This window comes from Pongo abelii, chromosome 2 (assembly GCF_028885655.2).
Source record: "Pongo abelii isolate AG06213 chromosome 2, NHGRI_mPonAbe1-v2.0_pri, whole genome shotgun sequence".
Taxonomy (NCBI): domain Eukaryota; kingdom Metazoa; phylum Chordata; class Mammalia; order Primates; family Hominidae; genus Pongo; species Pongo abelii.
Genome location: NC_085928.1, coordinates 51,764,469 through 51,791,982, shown reverse-complemented (window position 1 = coordinate 51,791,982; position 27,514 = coordinate 51,764,469). Strand labels below are relative to the sequence as shown.

At 36.8% G+C, this 27,514-nt stretch overlaps 1 long non-coding RNA gene across 1 annotated transcript in view; it reads right to left on the bottom strand.

Annotated features, from left to right (window-relative positions):
* The window catches only part of LOC134760996 (uncharacterized), a 384,162-nt gene extending 357,284 nt beyond the window's left edge, over positions 1 to 26,878 (bottom strand). Inside the window, exon 1 of the long non-coding RNA XR_010139151.1 lies at positions 26,607 to 26,878. This is a non-coding gene — a long non-coding RNA (uncharacterized LOC134760996). The remainder of the gene's footprint in view (positions 1 to 26,606) is intronic.
* Between the last annotated feature and the right edge of the window lie 636 nt (positions 26,879 to 27,514).

The following is a 27,514-nucleotide window of genomic DNA, read 5'->3' as shown; positions in this document are numbered from 1 at the left end:
AAACACCTTCAAGACCAAAGTTAGGAAATCACAAGACTACAATTTAAATGGTTGGCAAGTGGAATTTTAAATCAGAGGTTACTCCTAAATCCCAATTTTTCCACAGTTGACAAAATACGGAGTTAAGAAAAGTAAACTTAATGATTTCCAGAATGAATGCTTTATTCAAAATGCTACATAATTACAATTCTAATAAACTTGCAAGGGAATCCAGTCACCCAGAAGTTTTCTTTCTCCCTTTCTCCTACATCACGAAAGGGGAAGATTTAATTACCAATTTTGCATTACTTAACTTCAGACTCAGAGTATCAGAGCTAAAGAGAAATTTAAGAAACACCTAACTCAACCTCTCCATTTTAAATGACCAAATGAGTTGAGAAGGTTACAATGACATTTCTAAGTTCATATGTAAAAACAGAATTTTGATGACAATGACAGTTTAAGTACTAATAAACACTCCATGAAAAGTTACTGTAATCCAGGTTATTTTACTGTGCTAAATGCCTCTTTACCCAATTTAGTTTTCACAGAAATCCTATGAACAAAGCACTTTCAAAATTTACCACTTCACAGCTAAGAAAAACAAGGCTTAGAGAAATGCTACACGATCCCCTAGTCATGAGGTTATAGGTACTATTGTGGAGACTGAGGCAAAACAGGGTGATTTCAAAGCCTATGCTCTGAACAAGTAAACACTAAGCAGGAATTTAGTTCTAGATCCCCCAATTGTAGTCCAATAATCAGCCAAAAACTGATGCTGAGAAGAGGGAAAAAAAGATGTCTTGTGTATGGAGCCTCATGTATTTGATCCCAAATACATCTTCAAATTGAAAATCATTAAAGCACAAGACAATAGAATTATCAGTTTGTTTCTAAAATCATCAACTTTTCCCAAGTTGAACATACAAGTATATTTTATCATACATATACTATATGTATGTATAACGTGTGTTTATATAAGTTTTTCTGTGGTTTATATAACTGGATTTGGAATTACAAGTGTTCTGTGATTTATTTATTTATTTATTTTTTATTATTTTACTTTAGGTTTTAGGGTACGTGTGTGCAATGTGCAGGTTAGTTACATATGTATACACGTGACATGCTGGTGTGCTGCACCCACTAACTCGTCATCTAGCATTAGATATATCTCCCAATGCTATCCCTCCCCCCTCCCCCCACCCCACAACAGTCCCCAGAGTGTGATGTTCCCCTTCCTGTGTCCATGTGTTCTCATTGTTCAATTCCCACCTATGAGTGAGAATATGCAGTGTTTGGTTTTTTGTTCTTGCGATAGTTTACTGAGAATGATGATTTCCAATTTCATCCATGTCCCTACAAAGGACATGAACTCATCATTTTTGATGGCTGCATAGTATTCCATGGTGCGTATGTGCCACATTTTCTTAATCCAGTCTATCATTGGTGGACATTTGGGTTGGTTCCAAGTCTTTGCTATTGTGAATAATGCCGCAATAAACACACGTGTGCATGTGTCTTTATAGCAGCACAATTTATAGTCCTTTGGGTACATACCCAGTAATGGGATGGCTGGGTCAAATGGAATTTCTAGTTCTAGATCCCTGAGGAATCGCCACACTGACTTGCACAATGGTTGAACTAGTTTACAGTCCCACCAACAGTGTAAAAGTGTTCCTATTTCTCCACATCCTCTCCAGCACCTGTTGTTTCCTGACTTTGTAATGATTGCCATTCTAACTGGTGTGAGATGGTATCTCATTGTGGTTTTGATTTGCATTTCTCTGATGGCCAGTGATGGTGAGCATTTTTTCATGTGTTTTTTGGCTGCATAAATGTCTTCTTTGGAGAAGTGTCTGTTCATGTCCTTCACCCACTTTTTGATGGGGTTGTTTGTTTTTTTCTTGTAAATTTGTTTGAGTTCATTGTAGATTCTGGATATTAGCCCTTTGTCAGATGAGTAGGTTGCGAAAATTTTCTCCCATTTTGTAGGTTGCCTGTTCACTCTGATGGTAGTTTCTTTTGCTGTGCAGAAGCTCTTTAGTTTAATTAGATTTATTTTTTAAAGTCTCCCTCTCTTGCTCTGGCTGGAGGGCAGTGGTGTGATCGTAGCTCACTGCAGACTCCAACTCCTAGGCTCAAGCGATACTTTTGCCTCGGCCTCTCAAGTAGCTCAGACTACAGGCACGCACCACCATCCCCAGCTAATTTTTTTATAGAGATGGGGTCCCACTATGTTGCTTGACTGGTCTCAAACTCCTTAGGTCAAGGGATCCTCCCACCTAGACTTCCGAAAGCAATGAGATTACAGGTGTGAGCCACCTTGTGTTTTTTTATTTCTTCAATTAATTTTACTTATAAATTTAATTACACAAGATTAATTTTGTGTACATAATGAATCTCTTTTGAGGTTTAAATTACTGATATAATTAGAGGACCACTTAACATGAGTGTAATCCCAGCACTTTGGGAGGCCGAGGCGGGTGGATCACCTGAGGTCAGGCATGAGCCACTGTGCCTGGCCTATACACATTCTTTTAACTACTACTTGCAGATCTTTGTTCCCTTATAATTAGAGTGGAACCACTTTTACTTAGTATCAAAATATCCAGATCCACTCATCAAAGTGTAAATAATCCTTCAGTAAATTACTTTTGCAAATTTATTTTTATGTAATATGTCCTTAACTTCTTCTTACCTACATCCAGTGGTCATTTTAAAAGGCAGAATTTTTACTATTTTATATAAAACTGAGGCAGTATTTGAAAAAAATCTCAAAACACTCTTCAGGAAGGACTGGCATCTAAAACACCAGTTCCAATATATATTTTAGTAACATTTTAAAGGACAGATGGTTTTCAAAATGTTATTATAATTTAAAAAAATGTAACCTTCCTCTCTGAGTTGATGTTTATGGAAAACTAATATTTCATAAATGCCAAGTTACTATGATGTATGATCTAAATGCTGCTCCTGCCATTCTATAAATATAAAAATCATAACCTCCTAACTAACTTTGGTATTAGTCAACAATTGTGCTGATGAAAAGTAAAATCAATTCATTTAAAAAAAAATTTTCCATGAAAGAAAAAACAAGTAACTTGTAAGAAGCATGGTAGATGAACCAAAAAATAAAGTAACATGAACCATAAGGACATGCCATGGACTTCTCTCATCTTTTTTTGGAACACCCTTTTCATGCAGATGAGAATAAAAATTAAATATTAAATGCCTACTTTATGTTTGTACTTTTACTTGTACCTATTGCTCTTTAAAGATTAAAATAACTCCTAAAGCCTGGATAGTTGAGCCCATTGTGCTCTTCTGCCCATAAAATAGACTGGATATGCAGTGAACAGAGAGGTAAAACTTAGGCTTTCAGATTGGTTATGACGATGGAAACACAATTCCATTCAATAGCGTTCATCTGGGTCTTTCAAATGTTTAAGGTCACAAGGCAAAAGAGAACAGATGTTAATAATGTTCGCGTATTACTTCTCGTCTTACCCAATAGCTACATTAGTTTAATTAGGCAAGTGTTTTGGAGTAAACAGTGCTGTGAAATGTGTCATGGAGTCCGGAGGCTCCACAACCTATCTCCAGGTAGTTGTTCTGTCCGATGGAGCCTACAGTAATACCCCCACAGTTTAAGAGATGCATTACATCTACAGGTACCAACTAGGAAGGGCAGTCTTGAATTAAATGGCTTTAGAACACGTTATAAGAGCAAATCGAAGCTTCCAGGTATTCGAACCACTTCAATCACAGAGCATCCCTGGGTTCTATCTGTGGCCAGCATCAGGTATCTGTCTGCCCTCCACAAATGGTTCCACTCATCATATGGATCTTCTAGATGGTTTTATTCTTCCCCAGCCAGCCAACTTGACCAACAAGCCTAGGTATATTATGTATGTATAAAGTTGGTTTTTAATAAAGTCCATTTCTGTATCTAGGTAAGTAATGTCTTCAGATTTGCAATTTCATTGTTATCTAGAAAGAGTGACTCTAGTTAGTTTCTAGTGTCAGTTTTTCTAGCAGCTTCTTTAAAAAAAAAAAAAAAATCCTCTCTGGAACAAAGCTTCCTTGCAAGTATTGCTGTTGGCAATAGTCCTCTTTACTGAAATGCTTATCCGGTGAAACTTGGGCTGTGCCAGTGAGCCTGCAGGTTGATGGTCCTTTTGTTCAACTTTTCCATTATAAAGCAACCTCTCTGATCACCCTTTTAAAACTAAAGACCAAAGAATCAAATGAGATCAGGAAGTGACCAGAGCTCACAGGTCATCAGTTCCTCTTCTTAGCATATTACAGCACACAGTCTAAGCCAGAAAAACACAGCAGAGCCCATTACAGCTCTCGAGTTCCAGTTATTAACATTGATTTTTTTCAACGGAAAATTTTCATTAGAAGCCATCACATGACTCACATTCAGTAATAACTCAGATTAAGATATATACTGGAGCCTTTGTCCTTACACTAGGTGCCACTGAGTCACTATTAAAAGGAGTCTTTTTGACCTTAGTAAATTCTCACAGGTAGGGCTCATCTCAGTCTAAACTGTACCTGGCCTTTAATAGTGCTGTCCAAAGTCTTGTGTAATTCAAATTAATATTGTATATAAATTGTATATATAGATATAATACATGCCTGTATTTACAATTATTTATTTTATTTTATTTTTTAATAAGATAAAACTTAGAGGTTAAAATATGACTCTAGGCCATTGTGCTTTAGAATGAAGAGCACAGACATGGGTTGGAAATGTAAATTTTGACCCCATTTAATTTCTGTGACAAATTAATTGATGTCTTCAAGGTTCAGGCTCCATGTATGAGACAAATGAAAACAGCTCTAAGATTCCTGAAAACTCTAAAGTATTAAAATTCCACTCTGCCATTAGTTCAGATAAATCATTTGCCAATTTGCCCCACAAGAACCAGGCATCTTTAAATGGTAACATAACATGCACTTCTCTCTCCCAAAGTGTAGTGCATAAACGTTCTGCTTCTGAATAACACAGGATGCCTGCTAAAATGTGCTGTCAGGGGTATTAGTAAGGAAATGTTGTATCAAAACTCCTGCAGATGTAGCCCTGAAATACACATTGTAATAAATCCTCCAGGCCTCTCAAGTTAGGAATAACTGGTTTATAAAATTGTACTTACTTAAAAATTATAGATAAACAGATTTCACAGTAACCCAGTTTTTCTGATCTGAATGAAATAAGGCTCTATATTCAGACTGACTTTTCAGTGAAAAACAACTTAAAATAGTGACAAATCATCTATGTCTAAGTTTAAATGAATATAACTAAGAGACCTGAAAACTCAGGTTTAGTAGTAATCTTTCAATAGTTTGAGAGCCCACAGGAGCCACAGAGCCCTCAAGTCTCTCCAGAGAAGCAGGGTGATTTTTCCTCCTAAACACCATGCAATTCTCGAAGTGAGTAAAACCATTCCTGCTTACACTGATACTCTCTCAAGTGACCTCAAAGTTAAGCCATCTCCAGCCAGACTAGATACCCTGGCCCATATCTCATTCATTAATATACGTTGAGAAACCTTTGTTTCTCCGAAACTACATGAAGTGAATAGACCGTGGACTCCACTGGACCTAGTGGTCTATATTTAATCAATTCCCTTAACAAATATGTATCAGATGCTATCTTAGTTACTGAGCTACAGTGGTGAATAAGAAAGCCATAGTCCTGTACTCCTAGGGTTTTAATTCTGAAGACGAAGACAGGTACAGAAACCCAACTAAGCCAAGAGAAGAGATTATTACAAAATGTGTTCACATACAAAGTCAAGCAAGGGACTGAATACACAACAACGGTGTTGGGGGGAACATGAGACAGATGTAATCTTAATTCAGATTATATAAGATTTATACATGTACTTTTTATATATAGATATATTAATTTGTGCCGGGCGTGGTGGCTTATGCCTGTAATCCCAGCATTTTGGAAGGCCAAGGCGGATGGATCACTTGAGTCCAGGAGTTTGAGACCAGTCTGAGCAACATGGCAAAACCCCATCTCTACTAAAAATAAAAAAGTTAGCCAGGTGTAGTGGTGTGTGCTTGTAGTCCCAGCTACTCAGGAGGCTGAGGAAGGAAAACTGCTTGAACCCAGGAGGCAGAGGTTTCAGTGAGCCAAGATTGTGCCACTGCACTCCAGCCTGGGTGACAGAGCGAGACCCTGTCTGAAAAGAAAAAGAAAAAAAGAAATATTAATTTGGATTATACAGATTCTAACTACTTCTTTCAAGTGAGAATATTTAAGCTAAGACCTGAGAATAAAAAAAGTTAGCTTTTCATACAATACAGAAAGGTTCGTCTTTTAGGAAAAAACCCACAGTGTTCAAGGACCCTAATATATGAGCAAGATCTTGGCATGTAGAAGAAACCTGTGAATTGGATGAAATGAAAAACTGAAAAGTAGGAATCTGGATGAAGCACAAAAGGGAGAAAGACTAATGTGAGATGTGGCTGAAAGAGAAGGATATGTGAAACTGTACAGGTCTTCATTAGCAATGATGAGGAACATAGGTCTTAGTCCAAGTACACCAGAAAAGTGGGAGAGCTGGAAACTGAAAGACATGTTAAGAGATCACTTTGGTTTCTATGTAGCTAACAGAGTGTAGGAGATTAATAATTAAAGTAGGTTGACTAAGGATGAGCCTAGGAAAATAGAGTAGGTAAGAAAATATGTGGATCTGGCTAGGCTGGGGACATTGGAAATCAAAATAAGTGGAGGAAATTATAGATATGTTTGGAACCAAAATATTTTTTAAATGAATGTTGAATTGGATATTGTCAGAATATTGAGGAAGGGCCAAAAATGACTTATAAGCATCTAGCATGGCTGGCAGTGCCACTTACTGACGTGGGAAACCGGGACATGTTACCTCTGAATTATTTGAGTGCTATTGTCATGTAAATCATCAACTCCCAGAATAAAGGTCTGGGCCAAACCCTAAAACTGGAAATTATTAGCTGTTTAGTAGTGTTTAGAGCTTAGAGAGAGTATGTGTGTAGAGAGAAAAGAAGAGCAATTAGGACAGAACCCTTAGAAACATCGATATTTAAAATTGGGGAAGAGAAATAGAAACAAATAAGTTGTTCTATTAATGGTGGGAAAACGAAGCTCAGGGTAGTTGCAAGGAAATGCTAAAAATGAACTATGGCATTTGAGGAAGAAAACGTGGAAACTGAAAGCAAGAGAGTGCGGATGGATTGTGAGGGAGCAGCAGCAGCTGTGTCCTAAGGAGAGTCTCAATAAAAAATGAAGGATTGTAGGAATGAGGATATCCGAGCCAATGAGCTGGCAAGGAGTGATGTCCAGGAGGCAGAATATTTGCATCTAGATCCTGGTGGTACATACCCTTATAGAAAATGTTTCAGATTTGATGACAATAAAGTGGAGGAAAGAAAAAAAGTAATGGAAATAAAGACGTCAAAAAATGGGGAACAGAGGCTTGTAATGGTCCTTTCATGTGAATGCTGAGCCACTAAAATGATGGCTGAACTTGCCTGAAGATGATACTGAGCAAAAGATCTAAAGCCTTAAATAAATGACAAGAGGCCAGGTGCAGTGGCTCACGCCTGTAATCCCAGCACTTTGGGAGGCTGAGGCAGGTGGATCACCTGAGGTCAGGAGTTCGAGACCAGCCTGGCCAACATGGCGAAACCCCGTCTCTACCAAAAATACAAAAATTAGCTGGGTGTGGTGGTGTGCACCTGTAATCCCAGTTACTCAGGAGGCTGAGGCAGGAGAATTACTTGAAACCAGGAGGAGGAGGTTGCAGTGAGCCAAGATCACACCATTACACTCCAGCCTGGGTGACAGAGCAAGACCCCATCTCAAAAAAAAAAAAAAAAAAGACAAGAGTGCCCTGGAAGGAGGTCTGTTGATGACGGCAATACCAAAGGGGCATGGCTGATATTTCCAAGGGGTTTGAGTTTCAAAGGAACAGTATAATTTGCAAGGGGGGAGAAATTAACAGTCTGGAAGTTGTAATGAGAACCAAGAACAACCACCTCGGCTTCCAGACATAGGTATGTGGAGGGTGAGAAAAAGACCAATCTCAATTTATGAAAGCTGGAGGAACAATTGTACTTTGGTATCAACCAAGTTTTGTTTTAAGATAATTACAAAGCAATATGGAACTTAGCAACCATCAATTTTGACAGTTTCCTGCAGCTTAGTAAATTCTGCAAAAAAATTAAGATTTAACACAAAAGTATAGAAAAATTTTAATGGCATAGTACCTTTCTTCACAATTCCTTAAACCAAATAATTCCCTGTTCTTCTAACTCTCTCCTTATACTATCAACTAGGCTTCTTATTCAATGAACAGTTGAAGTCTACTAACACACACACACACACACACACACACGTCTTATCCAGCTGCAGATCTCATTTTTGAAGGTACATTGAAAGTACATAGATCATTCTATAATCATCAGCTATGGAGATTGTGAGCAACTGTAACAAGGATTCTTGGAAAAGCAGTTTCCTGTGTATAAGAAAAAAGAAAAAGAGTCCAACTCTGGGAACTGACTTGGCTGAGTCATCCTTATACGCCACTGGCAAGAAATCAAGAAAAACCCAGGACGGATAAACTTTGTTAAAGGAAATGGAAACAGCCTACCTGTGAGGCTTAATTCTTGATGGCCTGGCCAAGATACAGCATCTTTTAGGTAAGAGTTCACTGACTCACACTAAATTTGGTGAAGGTGAAGTACTTGTTAAAATGAAAGATCTATTTACAGAGGAATAAGCAGACATAATGTCTGCACTACGGATAGGTGTATACCTGCTTTTTGCAAAAACAGTTTGTATCTGTGAAATGCTGGTTTGCCCTGGACAGAGCTAACTTAAATAGAGGCCGGGCGCGGTGGCTCACGCCTGTAATCCCAGCACTTTGGGAGGCCGAGGTGGGCAGATCATGAGGTCAGGAGATCGAGACCATCCTGGCTAACACGGTGAAACCCCGTCTCTACTAAAGATACAAAAAGAAATTAGCCAGGCGTGGTGGCGGCGCCTGTGGTCCCAGCTACTCGGGAGGCTGAGGCAGGAGAATGGCGGGAACCCGGGAGGCAGAGCTTGCAGTGAGCTGAGATAGGGCCAATGCACTCCAGCCTGGGGGACAGAGCCAGACTCCGTCTCAAAAAAAATAATAACAATAAAATAAATTCCCAGTATTTCCTAGAATATCCAATTTAATTCTATACATCAAATAGAGAAAAATAAAAGCCGTCTTACTGTGTTAGTTTATTACTGCTGTTATAATAAATTAACACCAACTCAGAGGCTTAAAACAACACATTTTTTGTCTTTATACTTCTGGGGGTCAGAAGTCCAAACTGGGTCTTAGTGTGCTCAAATCAAGTTATCATCAAGTCTATATTTTGTCTAGAGATTCCAGGGGAGAATTCACCAGGTTTGAGGGGTCACATGTATCCCTGAGCTCTTGCCTCTGCCTCCATCCACACAGCCCATCACTTCAGCCTCTGCTCCAGTCTCCCCAAGCTCTTCTGCTCACTACTCTGGTCTTTCCGCCTTCCTGTTTGAAGGTTCTTTGTGACTACAGTGGGCCCACCTAGATAATTCAGGACAATCTCTCCATTTTAAGGTCAGGTGATTAGCAATGTGAATTCCACCTGCAACCATAATGCTCCCAGGCTGCCTAACAACATATTCAAAAGGTCATCCTACTAAGGGTCATTATTCTACCTACACACTAAGTAACTGAGAAAAAAGGAAAGTTATGTATCATGTCTTACCTATGGCAAGGAAATAATAAATTATAATGATTTATCTAAAAAAAACTATTTTTAAAAGCTTTGGTCCTAGTCTATTGATTAAAGTTTTGGTATATTCCAGATAAATTTCATGTCTTTGATGCTAACACATTGTACACAGTAGATGGCCTTTTTAAAATATTCCTTTATAAAGGAATATTTAAGGTTATCTGGACAATAGAATAGGAACTTTAGTTGCTATGCCACAAAAGGCCGGATTTCTGCACATTACACCTCCTACCAGTGCACACATGTGCCAAACTCCTTCCTGAAAGCCTGGTTTGTGTTTCCTACGTGCTTAGCAAGTCTTTACTCTCAAGACTGTTTACATTAAGTCCTATTTTTTAAAGCATATCCTCATTTATTTGTCTTCCTGAGCCTACCCTTATTTCCTCCTCTGAACTGGATTTCATCCGGTATGTATTGCACAGGTTTGCACACTTGATTGTTAGCTACTTTACAGCATCCTCTTGTGTTCTGGACACAGTTATTTTTCTCCATGGTAAGGTGATAAGTGACTTCTCTGAGGACTTGACACCTTAGTATGCAGTGGTGACATTACCTGCTCAGGCTCTGTCTGCAATGTGGAATTTAGTATTTTCCAACTTCTGGTCTAACTTGAACTTCATAATTAAGCAGAGCCGCCTTTTGAGGGAATAGTAGGGTGTCTGCCCCTAAACGTCTGTGTAAATGCAGAAACACATTTGGGAACATAACTGACTTTTATGTACAGAAGCCAGATGCATTTCATGCCCATGCATGCTTAGGGAAGCAAGTTCATCTCATCTATCACAATAAGCATCTGTTCCACTAAATTCCACTGCAGGATACTTTTCAAACTTAGACAACAAAACATTTAAAGAAGTAAAAGCTCTTCCAATAAAAATGTGCATCAAAAACTGTATGTTTAAAAAAAAAAAAAAAAAACCTTCTTCTATAAGATAAGGCCACAGGAACTACTAAAAAAGCATTCTTGAAATATATTTTCTGATAGGCATCTAGGCCCTTGCCTTATGTAAGATTTAGGGAAAGTGATGTGTATGTCTTTATACTTGAAAGGCTGCTTTCAACAGCAAAGGGTATGCTTTGAGGTATCAATATAATTTTGAGAATGCAAAAGTTTAAAAGAACTAATGGAATGTGTACTATCCAGATATGAACATGCATTTGTCATTATTTTCCTACCATCTACTATATTAGAAACAGAAGAAAAATTATGAAATTATGGAAATGTCTGTTTTCTCTCAATAGGAATACCTATTTATTAAAGTTAATTAATTACTACTCTAAACATTTTCAAAATAGACTCATAAGTGACAACTTTCAGAGAAAATAAGGGTTTTTGGATGTATATATTTACTTATAACATGGATAAAATTAATAATATAACTTTGTTAAAATATTAACTCCATATCAATAATGCTCTCTATTGTTTTTGCATTTTAACAATAGAGAATCTAATACATTTAGTGTTCATGAGTTTCATACAGTTTCCTGTCAATGTACTTTGCCTTTTTTTATTGGACTACTAATCATTTATTTATGATTTGTTGGAACTACTCATATTTTAAATATGTCAAGTGAATTGCAAACACTTGCTGCTGATTTGATATTTGCTTTTTACACAGATTCATGGTATCCTCTGAAATAGAAAAGTTTTATATTTTAACAAATTCCAATCCATAAATATTTTTTTAAAAATTTTCTGTTATTGGTTAGGGCTATGTTTAGGTATTTAATTTTAACTGTAATGTTGCAAGTGATATTTGTCTATGGTATTTTTTCTTTATATTTTGAAAAAGTGTATTTGACATCCACTCTGGAATTAGTATTTATGAATGACATAGTATACCTTTGTGCAACTATAAAATACATATAGCCAATTATCTGAACACAATTTTATGAACCATTTATCACTTATCCACTGATTTGAAACACTATCTTTATCATATATTGGATTTTAGGTTTATTGAGATTATGTAACACAAAATTATTTAATTATGAAATTATGTGAATTCAAGCATGACAGTCAGCTCTTCTTCCCCACCACTACCCTGTAAAAGGGTGGATGGAAGAATTGCTTCCTTATGGCTTAAGTGTATGAGTAGTATATAACATGGTCTTGATGAAGTGGGAACTATACAGAAACTGTTTTTGATTCTGAAATGTACTCCAACTTTACCAATTTGTTCTACACATATACCATTGAGGATAGAAGCTGAATTTTGCTTACGATTATATTTCTACTACTTAACATTGTGCCAGTTACTGAGTAGATGCTTAGAAACATGTTTAATGATTTGTTTTATTGCTAGATACCTAATTATCTGCTGTAGTGGTGCTACCTCATTCAGAATAATTTTGACCACCCTTTCTCCATCATGAATAAAACACTTATTTACACACTTGTGTACATGCACATGTGCATAGAAACACACACACCCTTTGCAGAGACAAACTGCATTGAAAGCATGTACAAACATTATAGTATATTTGTTGATTCTGACCTGATTCTGATTCTATAGTACATTTTTTCATTCCAATCACAATAACAATAAAAATAGAAAACTATAAGTGTGAAGCTGGAAGATACAGAACATGAAAGATCAAACTACCAATTTTTTTTTCTATTTTCTTTAGTTGGCTGCTGATGAAATCAGAAAAGTAATGGACATAAAAATGAAAGTATGCAACGTGTGTGTGTATGTATGTATGTATGTATGTATGTATGTATATCACATGCACTCGTTTTCACGATGTACATATGGAATTTCATAACCAGCCAAACTAAGCTTCATAAGTGAATGAGAAATAAAATCCTTTACAGACAAGCAGATGCTGAGAGATTTAGTCACCATCAGGCCTGCCTTACAAGAGCTCCTAAAGGAAGCACTAAATATGGAAAGGAAAAACCAGTACCAGCCACTGCAAAAACACACCAAAATATAAAAACCAATGAAACTAGGAAGAAACTGCTTCAACTAATGTGCAAAATAACCAGCTAGCATCATGATGACAGGATCAAATTCACACATAACAATATTAACCGTAAATATAAATGGGCTAAATGCCCCAATTAAAAGACATAGACTGGCAAATTGGATAAAGAGTCAATATCCATAGGTGTGCTGTATTCAGGAGACTCATCTCACTTGCAAGGACACACATAGGCCCAAAATAAAGGGATGGAGGAATATTTACCAAGCAAATGGAAAGAAAGAAAAAAAAAAGCAGGGATTTCAATCCTAGTCTCTAATAAAACAGACTTTAAGCCAACAAAGATAAAAAAGGACAAAGAAGGGCATTACATAGTAGTAAAGGGATCAATGCAACAAGAAGAGTTAACTATCCTAAATATATATGCACCAAATACAGGAGCACCAGGATTCATAAAACGAGTTCTTAGAGACCTACAAGGAGACTTAGACTCCCACACAATAATAGTGGGAAACTTTAACAACCCACTATCAATATTAGACAGATCAACAAGACAGGAAATTAACAACGATATTCAGACTTGAACTCAGCTCTGGTCCAAGCGGACCTAATAGATATCTACAGAACTCTCCACCCCAAATCAACAGAATATACATTCTTCTCAGCACCACATAGCACTTATTCTAAAATCAACCACATAATTGGAAGTAAAACACCCCTCAGCAAATGCAAAAGAATGAAAATCATAACAAACAATCTCTCAAACCACAGTGTAATCAAATTAGAACTCAGAATTAAGAAACTCACTCAAAACTGCACCACTACATGGAAACTGAACAACCTGCTTCTGAATGACTACTGGGTAAATAGCAAAATTAAGGCAGAAATAAATAAGTTCTTTGAAACCAATGAAAACAAAGACACAACATACCAGAATCTCTGGCACACAGGTAAAACAGTGTTTAGAGGGAAATTTATAGCATTAAATGCCCACATCAGAAAGTGGGAAAGATCTAAAATAGACACCCTAACATCACAATCAAAAGAAGCAATGGCAAACACATTCAAAACCTAGCATAAGACAAGAAATAACTAAGATCACAGCAGAACTGAACGGGAGAGAAACACGAAAAAACCTTCAAAGAAATCAATGAATCTAGGAGTGGGTTTTTTGAAAAGATTAACAAAATAGATAGACCGGTAGCCAGACTAATAAGGAAGACAAGAGAGAAAAATGAAATAGACACATTAAAAAATGATAAAGGGGATATCACCACTGATGCCACAGAAATACAAACTATTATCAGAGAATACTGTAAACACCTCTACACAAATAAACTAGAAAATCTAGAAGAAATGGATAAATTCCTGGACACATACACCCTCCCAAGACTAAACCAGGAAGAAGTCAAATCCCTGAATAGATGAATAACAAGTTCTGAAATTGAGTCAGTAATTACTAGCCTACCAACCAAAAAAAGCCCAAGACCAGATGTATTCACAGCCGAGTTCTACCAGAGGTACAAAAAGGAGCTGGTACCATTCCTTCTGAAACTATTCTGAACAATAGAAAAAGAGGGATTCCTCCCTAACTCATTTTATGAGGCCAGCATCATTCTGATTCCAAAACCTGGCAGAGACTCAATAAAAAAAGAAAATTTCAGGCCAATATCGCTGATGAACATCGATGCGAAAATCCTGAATAAAATACTGGCAAGCGAATCCAGCAGCACATCAAAAAGCTTATCCACCACGATCAAGTTGGCTTCATGCCTGGCATGCAAGGCTGGTTCAACATATGCAAATCAATAAACGTAATCCATCACATAAACAGAACCAATGACAAAAACCGCATGATTATCTCAATAGATGCAGAAAAGGCCTTCAATCAAATTCAACACCCCTCATACTAAAAACTCTCAATAAACTAGGTATCGATGGAACATATCTCAAAATAATAAGAGCTATTTATGGCAAATGCATAGCTAATATCATGCTAAATGGCCAAAAGCTGGAAGCATTCCCTTTGAAAACTGGCACATGAGAAGGATGCCCTCTCTCCCCACTCTTATTCAACATAGTATTGGAAGTTCTGGCCAGGGCAATCAAGCAAGAGAAAGAAATAAAAGGTATGCAAATAGGAAGAGAGGAAATCAGATTGTCTCTGTTTGCAGATGACATGATTGTATATTTACAAAACGCCACCACCTCAGCCCAAAGATTCCTTAACCTGATAAGCAACTTTGGCAAAGTCTCAGGATATAAAGTTAATGTGCAAAAATCACAATCATTCTTATACACCAATAATAGACAAGCAGAGAGCCAAATAATTAGTAAACTCCTATTCGCGATTGCTATAAAAAAAACAAAATACCTAGGAATACAACCTACAAGGGATGTGAAGGACCTCTTCAAGGAGAACTACAAACCAGAGGTCAAGGAAACGACAGGACACAAACATATAGAGAAACATTCCATCCTCATGGATAGGAAGACTCAGTATCATGAAAATGGCCATATTGCCCAAAGCAATTGATAGATTCAATGCTATTCCCATCAAGCTACCATTGACTTTCTTCACAGAACTAGAAAAAAACTATGTTAAATTTCATATGGAAGCAAAAAAGAGCCTGTGGAGCCAAGACTAACCTAAGCAAAAAGAACAAAGCTGGAGGCATGATGCTGCCTGACTTCAAACTATATTACAAAGCTACAGTAACCAAAACAGCATGGTGCTAATACCAAAACAGATATATAGACCAATGAAACAGAACGGAGGCCTCAGAAATAATACCACACATCTACAACCATCTGATCTTCAACAAACCTGACAAAAGCAAGCAATGGGGAAAGGATTCCCTATTTAATAAATGGCGCTGGGAAAACTGGCTAGCCATATGCAGAAAAGAGAAACTGGACCCCTTCGTTACACCTTATAAAAGAATTAACTCAAGGTGGATTAAAAACATAAATGTAAAACCTAAAACTATAAAAACCCTGGAAGAAAACCTAGGCAATATGATTCAGGACATAGGTGTGGGCAAAGACTTCATGACTAAAACACCAACAGCACTTGAAACAACAGCCAAAATTGACAGATGGAATCTAATTAAACTAAAGAGCTTCTGCTCAGTAAAATAAACTATCATCAGAGTGAACAGGCAACCTACAAAATGTGAGAAAATTTTTGCAATCTATCCATCTGACAAAGGTCTAATATCCAGAATCTAGAAGGAACTTAAACACATTTACAAGAAAAAAACAAACAACCCCATCAAAAAGTGGGCAAAGGATATGAACAGACACTTCTTAAAAGAAGACATGTATGTGGCCAATAAACAGATGAAAAAAAGCTCATTATCACTGGTCATTAGAGAAATGCAAATCAAAACCACAATGACATACCACCTCACACCAGTTAGAATGGTGATCATTAAAAATTCTGGAAACAGCAGATGCTGGAGAAGATGCAGAGAAATAGGAACACTTTTACACAGTTGGTGGGCTTGTAAAATAGTTCAACCATTGTGGAAGACAATGTGGTGGTTCCTCAAGGATATAAAACCAGAAATACCATTTGACCCATCAATCCCATTACTGGGTATATACCCAAAGGATTATAAATCATTCTACTATAAAGACACATGTACATGTATGTTTATCGTGGCACTATTTACAATAGCAAAGACTATGGAACCAACATAATGCCCATCAATGATAGACTGGATGAAGAAAACGTGGCACATATTCACCATGGAATACTACGCAGCCATAAAAAAGGATGAGTTCATGTCCTTTGCAAGGATATGGATGCAGCTGGAAACCATCATCCTCAGCAAACTAACACAGGAACAGAAAACCAAACACTGCATGTTCTCACTCATAAGTGAGAGCTGAACAGTGAGAACACGTGGACACAGGGAGAGGAACATCACACACTGGGGCCTGTCGGTGGGTGGGGGGAAACGGGAGGGAGAGCATTAGGACAAATAGCTAATGCACGTGGAGCTTAAAACCTAGATGACGGGCTGATAGGTGCAGCAAACTACCATGGCACATGTATACCTATGTAATAAACCTGCATGTTCAGCACATGTATCCCACAACTCACAGTAAAATTTTAAAAAATGAAAGTATGCAATATGTGTATGTGTGTGTATATATATATATAAAACGTGCACTCATTTTCATTATGTACATATATGCACATTATGAGTGTGAATGTATGTCAAATAATATTCCATCAGTTTTGTATTTGTAACATATATATGTACATGTATATACAACAAATAGAGGTGTTTTGCATAATAATTTCATTTATATTCATTTCATCAGCTAAGAACTAAAGAGAATTTAAATCAAAATCAATTATTCATTTACAGGTGTTTTTAACCATTTTCTCCCCCTTTATCTTCACTTTTATGCCTCCTTATGTTGCCATTTTGTGACTTTTCTTGGCCATAAATTATACATATTTGGAACAGTCACTTTAAGAAATTCAATCTTTGGGTAAGATCTCTAAGATTGATTTAGTATGAATATGTGTGTGGGCACACACTTGACAAAGAAGGGTCAGTTATAAATATATGTGTACACTTATCAAAATAATTCACATAAAATCTGTGAACAAAATTATCTGTACGCTTTTTCTGTCAATAAAAGCAATATAGTATAATTCTTGGTAGTAAACCTGTTTGTTTTCATTCTGTTGCCTACCATGTGAGCTGCCATGTTGGTATAATACATTGATCATTTGATATTTTACTACAGCAAATAATAGTGATCCCCCTGAAATAATAAATAAATAAATCAGTGAGTTTCAAGGAAATAAATTTTTTGATGGATCAGATAATTTGAAGTTGTTAGTTTGTTCTCTAGCAAGGTGAAAGAAAAAAGCTGTTAGTTTGTTCTCTATCAAAGTGAATGAAGATGAAAACTAAAGTTCTCAAGGCCAATGCATAACAATAATGTGCTGTATTCTGTGCATCAATCACCATTACCAAATATCGTGATACCTATATTGCCAAATATTTCACGCACTGCTTTAGTGGTGATTAATCAAGGTGCCATGCCACTGAAACTGAAATGAGACTTTGTAGTACAAGTGATATTTGAAGGGTTTTGAAAATTTATCAGCTCTATAGATATAGATGAAAAATTATCATCTATATCCATCTAGAAATAGTGTTTTTATAAGTGTTACCTATCCAAATATTGGTTTTACTTAATATTTAGAAAACATGAGTTTAATAAAAATTGTTCAGATTTTCTTAATGTAGTGTGTGAAATTACTATGTAATTATACAAGAAAAATGCTACACAGCTGAATATACAAATAGGCCAGCAGAGGTAGCAAAAGGTGCCTTTCGGTGTTATTATCTCCCCTATAATCTTCAGCAACATCACCCGCTCTTCTCTCTACATCATTGATGTATGTTATCTAAATCAAGTCCTGTGCAAATGTCACCTCAACATGAGTCCTCTAGCCTTGCCTTCTTATCAGAATGCAGCTTGAAAGCCCCGATATGTAATTCCAGAGCCACCACTGAAAAATACACACTTGTTGCAAGTATTGAAAAGCCTCATATTGCAAATTCAGAATTCACAGTATTGAAAAAATTAATAATTTTTTTAAAAAGTTACAATACTGTGAACTATATAAAATGAATTATGCTGGGATCGGATGACTCTCTTCATTCCAGCCTATCTTATATTTTCTCATTAATTTCTTCATATAGTCACAACTAAAAACAACAGACTCACTATTACATTTCATTAATGGCTATTTTATAATAAATGATCTCAATAGCATTTCTGAACCCTCTGCTGTTCTGGTTTTACATAATTCTTGAATTTCTGAATGAGTTAGTTTTTGATTGAAAAAGACCTGACTCTTATGCTTAGAAAAGCCATCATTTCTTCCTGTAAGCTTTCTATCTTCTATAAGCTTTACATGTTCCATAAGCAAATATTCACTGGTTTTGTGATCAAACTAGAGAGGCAAATTCAGTTAATAATAACAACGTCACTTATCATCCTCAAATCTAGTGTTATGGATAATATGATTTCCACAAGGAGACAGTTGGTTGCACGAGCAACAAGAGAAAGACAATCAACAGTCTTATACTCATACCAAGATATGTCCACACACACTTGTTTCCACAAAGTAATGCCATATGTCCCCAGTGATGTGGGTGGGAAAAAGGAACAGTTGGCCTGCTAATGAGGGCCATATGTACACGCAGCCTATCATACCATCCTTCTTACTTATGGTTGCTGAAAACTCCTTGGAAGTGCTTGCTCTGAGGAATAGCATGGCTGGAGGAGGAGAGGCTTCCTTAACAGCAGGAAAGGACCATTTGTTGTACAACTACTGTATCTCTGAAACTGGGAGCTAAAAATATGCATGTACGTTACTCATTCTCATTAAGAGTTACTTACGCATCCGTAGAGTTCTTTACTCCAGTTTCACCTTCCACTAAATTCTTTTGCATTTATGTGCAAAGGGATCTTTGGCCCTTTTCAAAAATTACTTTTCATAATCAATCTTGTTAATTTGATGTTCATTTACACCAACCTCTCTTTATTTTTAGCTTGATCTTCAGAAAATTTATACTTTCTTTGACATTGTTAAATGTTACAATATTAAAAGAAATGAAAAGGACTTAAAAACTCAGAATATTTGAACGAGGGTTGCTGGAAGGCAGAGAGAGCAATAAGGCAAAAGTACTTACTGCACTACTGTTCCAAAGTAAAAGAAAAACAAAGATTTTAAAAATGATTATAGCAGCTTTGTATCTCAACCAGGGTTTCCTTTGAAATTTCTACAACTGCAAACACTATTCAGCAATTTGCACTGATTACAAAATTTATTGTTTTAAGGTCAATTGTGACACTATGATCAGATAATATAATTTACTTTACTCTTAATGGCTTCATTTTGACAAATGAAGGAGCTTTTAGGAAGGACAATGCTCCCTGCACAACAACCAGTAAAGCATGTCACATCCATCTACAATACAATTTTAAGAAAAATGAAGGACAAACTACTTGTGAGGCAGCAAGAATTCATTTGCATTAAATTAATTTGAGCAGGGCATTTCAAGTTCTCCCTGGCAACAATGGAATAAAGGGGAAAATGAATCTATCTTATGCAATGATCCTCTTCTAGGTTACAGAAAGATTTGAAAGGCTGACATGACCATTGCTAAATTTCTTCTAGAAGTCTATGATGAGTATCATAGATATAACTCATGAGATAAAATATTCACAATGAATGTTTGTGAACTGCATCAATTATTATGGAACTACTGTCTAACATCCCTTTGAAAATTTATATTCTGCAAAGGTTAAAAAAACACCAACCTTTCTGTGCTTTCTTATATGGATGAGGTTTTGTAAACAAGAACTAAGCTTCACAAATAAGCACTATGGAAGATAATGTTCTATGTTAATTTAAACCTAAGTAATCCAGGAGTTGGCCTTGATAAATAATGGGCTTAATTAACATTTTTGACCCCAGCAGTGCAAATACTTTTACTTACATTTTACTAAAGCTAGATTTGACAAATCTAAGGGTACTTATCAGTAGCTGTTATCAGTCAGATGAAAACTTCCCCACCAATACCTTCTAATGGTTCAAAAATAAATTGTTACCCCCACAGATACATTGTTTTTCCATGCGTAAGCAAGCACATTAGTTTCAGGGTCTCAAGGCACAAAAATATTATTACCACTTGTGATAGGCTGCTTAATAGTCCCAAAAGATGTTCTTGGCCTAATCTCCAGGCCCTGGGAATGTGCTGCCTTACATAGCCAAAGGGACTTGTAGATATGATTAAGTTAAGGATCTTGAGACGAGGTGATTATCCCAGATCATCCATGTGAGTCCAAAGTAATCACAGGAGTCCTTAGATGAAGTAGAGAGAAGGACACTAAGTTAAAGGAGGAGACAATGCGGAGACAGAAACAGAAATAAAAGCAATGCACCTTGAAAATGGAGGAATGGGTAAAAGACAATGAATACAGGTGCCGCTAGAAGCAGAAAAAGGCAAGAGAATGGATTCTCCCCTCAGCACCTCGAGAAGGAACCAACACTGCAGACACATTGACTTAGCCTAATTAAAGTGATTTTGGACTTCTGACCTTTGAAACTGTAAGACAATAAATATGTGTTATTTTATGTTATTTAAATGTGTGGCAATTTGTTATAGCAGCAGTAATACAACTAATACACCACTACAATAAGCAAAGGAAATAAAGTGCAATAGTGACAAACTTAAGGGATTCCAGAAAAGAGAAATGAAGTGGTAAACTGAATCACAGGACTGTATTAGTAACTGTATTATATGTTACTTGCTTACCCTTTCAATCATATTATTGCTGTAATTATCATTATCATCCAATCAATATGATTATACCAGTATGTATAACTTAGAGATGAAACTTTTTTTCTATTTCACCCTTCCCATAATTCCGTGCAGCTACCCCTCAGCAACCGTGTATCTGATGGGGCTAATATTTTCATAGAAAAATCTTCCATGTTAAGCAGAAAATTTATATCTAAAATTAAATTCTTTTAAGCCAGTCTGGGGATAATACCTAGAAAATTCAAACATTACTTCTCAAGAATACCACTAGCAGTGAGTTTGTGATGCTATCTTCCACCAACTGAATCAAAACTAATTTTAAAGATTTTCAAAGCAATATTTTAAAAAATCATGTACAAATCTTTCCTCTTGCTAAAAATAAACCACTTCTCCACCCTCCATTATATTTATGTTAATTACATGAAGTCCATACACGAATTATCATACCACAAATAGAAAACTATTTAAATAGAAAAATCTCATTTGGTGCTGACAGAATGACACCATAAAACTGTTAAGCATGAGGAGAAAGTTGTTTGTGGTGTAAATATTTCCCTTTTCTTATCAAAGTTTGTCCTGTGATCTAGCGCTCTTCTCTCCACATGCTTAAGCACAGCAAAAGTTATAAAAACACTCATTCTAGTTTTCTATATTTTAATGGTTGCAGAACATTAGAAGAGAATTAGGAGATGGGAATGTTTTGTGCAAGCTTGACATTGCATTTGAGGGGAAAATAAAAACTTGGACATAATATGTGGGATGTCTCCACAGTAATACATGGGAGGGTAAGAAAAAAATGCTGTCAAATTTCTACCACGCGCTGAGCCCCTTAAATAAACAAATATCCCGCCTTTCTAATGTACTAACAACCACTCTTCATAGCAGGCATTCTATTCCCAGCTTGTAGATAAGAAACAAGGCTTCAGAAAGGGATCTTCACCAATTTCACACAGTCAATAAAAGGCAGAACTAGGGCAAATATCAATAATAAAAATAGCAATCTAATCCTAATTGGACCTGGCACTGTTCTAAGAAGCAAATCATTAGCAAAGAATTTTGAGTTACATACTCTTAGTCTCTCCATTTTATAAAAGAAGCAACTGAGGTAAAGAGAAGCTATACCATTTGTTTTCAAGCTCATACAGCTAACGAGATACCATTTTAATCATGGGTCTGTGACAGATCGTGTACATCATTTCTAGCATTCGCTCAGATTTTTCTTATTAACCCTAAGCAAGTATTCCATCCCTGATAAGTATGCTGTAATTTTTTCACTGCTCATTCTTATCACAGTTCTTCAAGAAAAGTACAGTTCAACACATTTGTCCTATTTGGTTGCAAATTTTGAAATTCAAAATATATATCACACTAAGCTGTTAGCTCCATTTAGAATTTTAAAAAACTAAATTTTTTACTCAGTAAAAAAAATTGCATTGTTTACTCCCATATCTACAATATGGCTTATAAGTGTATATTTGTATTGAAAATATAATTTTCTATAACTTTTATAATATTTAAATATTATTTAAGGTTTTAATAATATTTAAATATTTAAATAATACATTTAAAAACATAGTTCAACAAGTCCGAATAATCCGTCACTTACTTATGACAGAATATTTGTTCAGTACCTTCTGTTTGTTCACTCTTGTGTAATATATCCTATTTTAAGAATCAAAAACTTCTCTTAATGTCAACACTATAGCCTCTTCACAATTCCTACCTATTCTTAATTACCCTTCAGGAGCAAATAAAATGAATTTATCCCAAATTTCTTTGCTTTGAAACAACTTCAGTGAAAATGGTGGTTGTCAACCATATCTACCATTCATGTATCTCCACGTTTTTCTGCATTAAATTTCATCTAATACTCCCTTATGCCATCAATGTCACTACAAAGGGGGACAGGGGATGAATCTCGTAATGAACAAAGGTATATACACTAGATCTTAGGATGTTCAATCATCTCCTTACTATGTCCCATCTGAACTACTCATATTAAAATGAACTCATATTAAAATGAGCAACTACATGAACCTGGTACTTTTAAGAAAGGATGTTCAAAAATTAATTCATATCTTGTGCAAATTTGTATCCAAGAAAGCATGACCTCATAGGCATCACATATGTGAATGAAAAAATTCACTTTCAGCAATGAATGTTGATGACACTCCTTTAGCAAGAGTTGTCACCGAGCTACCCGCAACTCCTCAGCACTCACTATTCTCATACATGTGGTCGGACAATGTCCAAGGGTGCAGTGATTCTGTCCAAAGGCTTTTCTGGGCCATCAGAGCTGTCTCAGCCTGCGTACAGGGTTATACAGAAACTCTAGGGCATTAATGACTCTGATCACTGGAGCAGCCCTGTACTAACTGCCAATTTATGGAGGAAACTTCCAAGTCCTCTTGCCCCCCAGTTGGGGTAACTCTGTTACCTATTTCACGTGGTCTCAGTTCTCCAACAAAAATGATCTCGGCTTGCTCATCTTACTTCCATCTCACTACACGGCACAACTAGAAGTTGACTAGGTATTCTGCTTTAATGTATATGCAAAGCCCTCTTGCTCAGGAACGTTTGTAGAATAATATTTCTAAATTAGGAATACAATTGGTCTTGTTCTTTCCTGAGGGATAAAATGTCATCTCTCTTCTTATCTCCCTTTCTCCTTTCTTCCTAACTCATCTAACCCTCTATCTGAAAGAATTACAAAGGAAGAAATATAGGGCATTGATTAGCATTCTCAAGAGGATTGTTTTCCTTGGAAATGTTGAAATGACAGTGAGTATCACACATACACTGCTTGAAGTATTTTGTAGGATCTGAAGGAAGAGAAAATTTTGACATTCCAGAAAATTTAAGTCATCTTTTTAATGTCAGGACCAGAAAGGAACAGGTCACATGGGCAAAAGCCATAAAACTAATTATCTTGACTCCTTCCAAAATACCCGAGCTATAAATGTACAGGGAATCCTGTAATCAGATGCAAAGTTGTGTACAATACACTTAGTTCCCAAATGTAACTACGAATTGAATGTATATAATGTGAAAAATTGTTTCAAAGTATTTGAGACTCCAAAAACTTTCCTAGCTAGCATTCAATATTCTTGCTTAACTTCTCCTTATACCCCTAAACTGTACTGAGCATGCCTAGACACACAAAAGCTCCCTCCCTCCAAAAAACTCACAAACTCTCTTTGAAATTTTTTTAAGAGCTTATGTAGGATCAACTATTACCGCTTAAGAAAGAAAAGGAGGAAAAAGGCTGTATTAGAGGGATTTTGTTTTCTTCCTCAACTCTTAAAGAAGCCTATTTGTATCAGCCCGTGTCAGACACCAAAGTACTTATCAATAAAGTTTTATGAATGTGGTCACATATGAAATAAGAGCATTCAGTTTCTACCTCTCCTTTTCTCATAAATCCCACATCAGATATATATTAGATATATCTGCCAGTGTTTCCAAGGAATCTGAAAGACTATTCACTGCAAAGCTGGCAGTTCAGCCTGAAAGCAAGTTGTGTCTGCATCTCAAGTTCACACTAAGTGGTTTAAAAATACAGCTAAATGTGGCCTGTCTTTATCTTGATTATAAGACATAAATTATCCCAAGAATATTCTTAGTAAAAATTGAGTCTCCCTGTCAATCCACTTTTATTAAGAAGGACACAGGTCAGTTTTTAGGAGTTTAGGAGTTATTTGGAAGTTAGGAGCATCTAAATATGGAAAATAACTCCATAAAATTATAGTATATTTTATATCAAAGAGAAACCAGAAAAATAAGAAATGTTTTAAGTATTTTTTCATATAGTATGTTCATATATAATTATTTCAGTAGTCTCAATGTAGTTGTGCAATTGTTTGGGTAAAGAACTAAACTTGAAGTTAAATAGCATAGGTCTGGATTCTTATGGTTTATAACATTCATATATTTTATATGTTCCATAATAATATGTAATTTCTAAGTTTATAACATAACAATTACAGAAATCTAGGTAAAGTAATACTTCTGTGGCAGTCTCTTCATCTACAAAATGGAATTAATATTGCTTTTCTCATTACATTTATATTAAAAATTGGAGAAGTAATATATGTGAAAGAACCTTATATTAAATATGCAAGTTTTATTTGTTGAATGTAAACAGTTATTAAAGAAAGAACAAAATAAAATATTACATTTTGATTAACAAAGTAGATACATTTATCTCAATTTGAGAAACCTTTAATCTCTCTTGACCATAAAATGACATTGGATCCTAATAATTTAGTAAATATTTGAAAGATATTTCAATTTCACACCTAAATTTGGATTCTGACATTTATTTCCTAAACTTATCATTTGTGTACTTACCTGCTACTAAATCCACAGTGGGTCATGTGACTAGCTGTATGCCCACCGATTTTACTGACAGGTATTCAGCAAGGCCCACAAAGTAAGTATTGAATTTTTTCAAAAAAAAAAAAAAGACCCAAAATACCTAAAAGCAAAATACTTAGTAAATTCTTATACTCATGATGATCACAAATTAGTGCTATCAGTAAGAAAGAAATTTCTAAACCAAATAAAGTCATAATACCTCCAAGGAATTTTGTCTCTCTGATACACACACACACACACATACACACACACACGATAAAAAAAAATGAAGCAAATGTAAAAAAATAAATAAATGAAGGAAGTTCTGTGGGAAATGTCCATAATTTCATGCCCAGAATTTTCTATCAATCCCTTTCCCCAAAGTTCTTCCAAGAAAATAAAGTTGCCTTTCTCTCAATGTTAACTCATCACTTTTCTCATAGCATTTTCAAAAGAAATATTTCCTGTCAGTCGGCCACTTAAACTTTGTGCTGTTAAAGAAATCCAAAAAGGTATCAATTTTGCAACAAAGGATAAAGAGGAGATGAAGTGAACCAACGTGGCTTCTAAGCTAAATTGCCGTCACATCTCACAGGCTGTCTAAGAGAGCCCGAAGTTCCCTTTAATAAGCTTATGGAGGGTGCAGAGCAAAGGAACCTCAAGTTACTCTGAGGGTTTCCCCTGGCAAATTAGGTTGAAAGGAAGAGTCCTAACCCGCACCCCCAAACTTAGAGACCAAGGTTGCCTGTCACAGTCTGTGCCCAGACCTTCTGCTTCCACGCCTTCCCAACCCTTTCCTTGGCTTGGAAAATCGGGCATGAGGCAAGCAAAAGGAAGGACAGAAGGCCAAAAAGGGCATCCGGGAAACCAAATTTCTGTCTTAAAAGCTTGTCTAGAAACACATACATAATGCGTGCCTTTGGGGACACTTCCTAAAACCCCATTCACTGAAGCTAATTGCATCCGAGAGCCCCCACGCTGGCCGTGAGGATCGCAACCACCCACCGCCCATCCGCCCCCTCCCAGCCTGTGCAGCCACCGCCAACACCTTCCGTGAATTTGGGGAACATAAAGGCAGCAGCGCTTGGGGGAGCTGAGCAGCTTCGCCGAGGCCACGTCTCTGGTTCGAGACCCCTCGGTTCCCCTCTTTGCGGAACTCACCTGGAGTCAGGTTTAGACGGCAGCCTCCACCCAGGGGGACCGGGAAGCAGCCCTGGGAAGCTCAGCAGCGTCCGTGGGAATAATGAGCGCAGCGCAGCGGAACAGCTCCCCCCGGACCTGCTGCTCCGGCTGCTCCCCGGTTTCTCCCACCGTCTGTCTGGGAGCCGTCCTTGCTTTTCTTTCCTCTCCCTCCTCTGCCTGCAGCGCCCGCGCGCCCTCCCCCTGGTGGTGGCGCAGGGCGTCCTTCCGCCTCCCCCTCCAGGCGCGGAGCTGCCGGTGCTGCTAATAATGAGCAGGCTCCAGGCTCCTCCCGGCCAGGGGTGCGCACAAGCCCCGCGCCAGAAACCAGTGCCTGGGAGCAGAGCTGTGGGTATGCCTGGTGCGGCCACTGGAGAAATGAACTGGACGAGGCATCTAGCATCTCACACTTCCTAGCCACTCAGCTCAACTAAGCCATAACCCCAGACTTCTTCCTAAATATCTCCAGTAATTTACAAGTGCTGAAAAGTAAATGAGGGGTTTGAGCACATACCTGTGTTGACAGCATTGTCTGTATAGAGATGCTAATTTGGCTAGATTCTAGGGATGAAATGTTCAAGGAACGGTATATGATTCTGTCTGGTTGTTATTTTGACATATTTTGACTATACTTACAGATCTGTAACATAAACCTACAATCTTCTAATCATGACAACACAGATTGCTAATCGAAGGCAGCTGATACTTATTGAATACCAGGCTCTGTTTAATAGTCTCTTTTTTCCCAACTAATCTTTACTACAATTCTGTGAGCACTACTAGCATCCCTATTCTATATTTTAAGAATCTGAGACTAACTTTTAAAACAAGACGGTCTTAAAACAAGACTAAGTAACATGTTCCAGCTCGCAGAGATTCTAAGTTTCTGA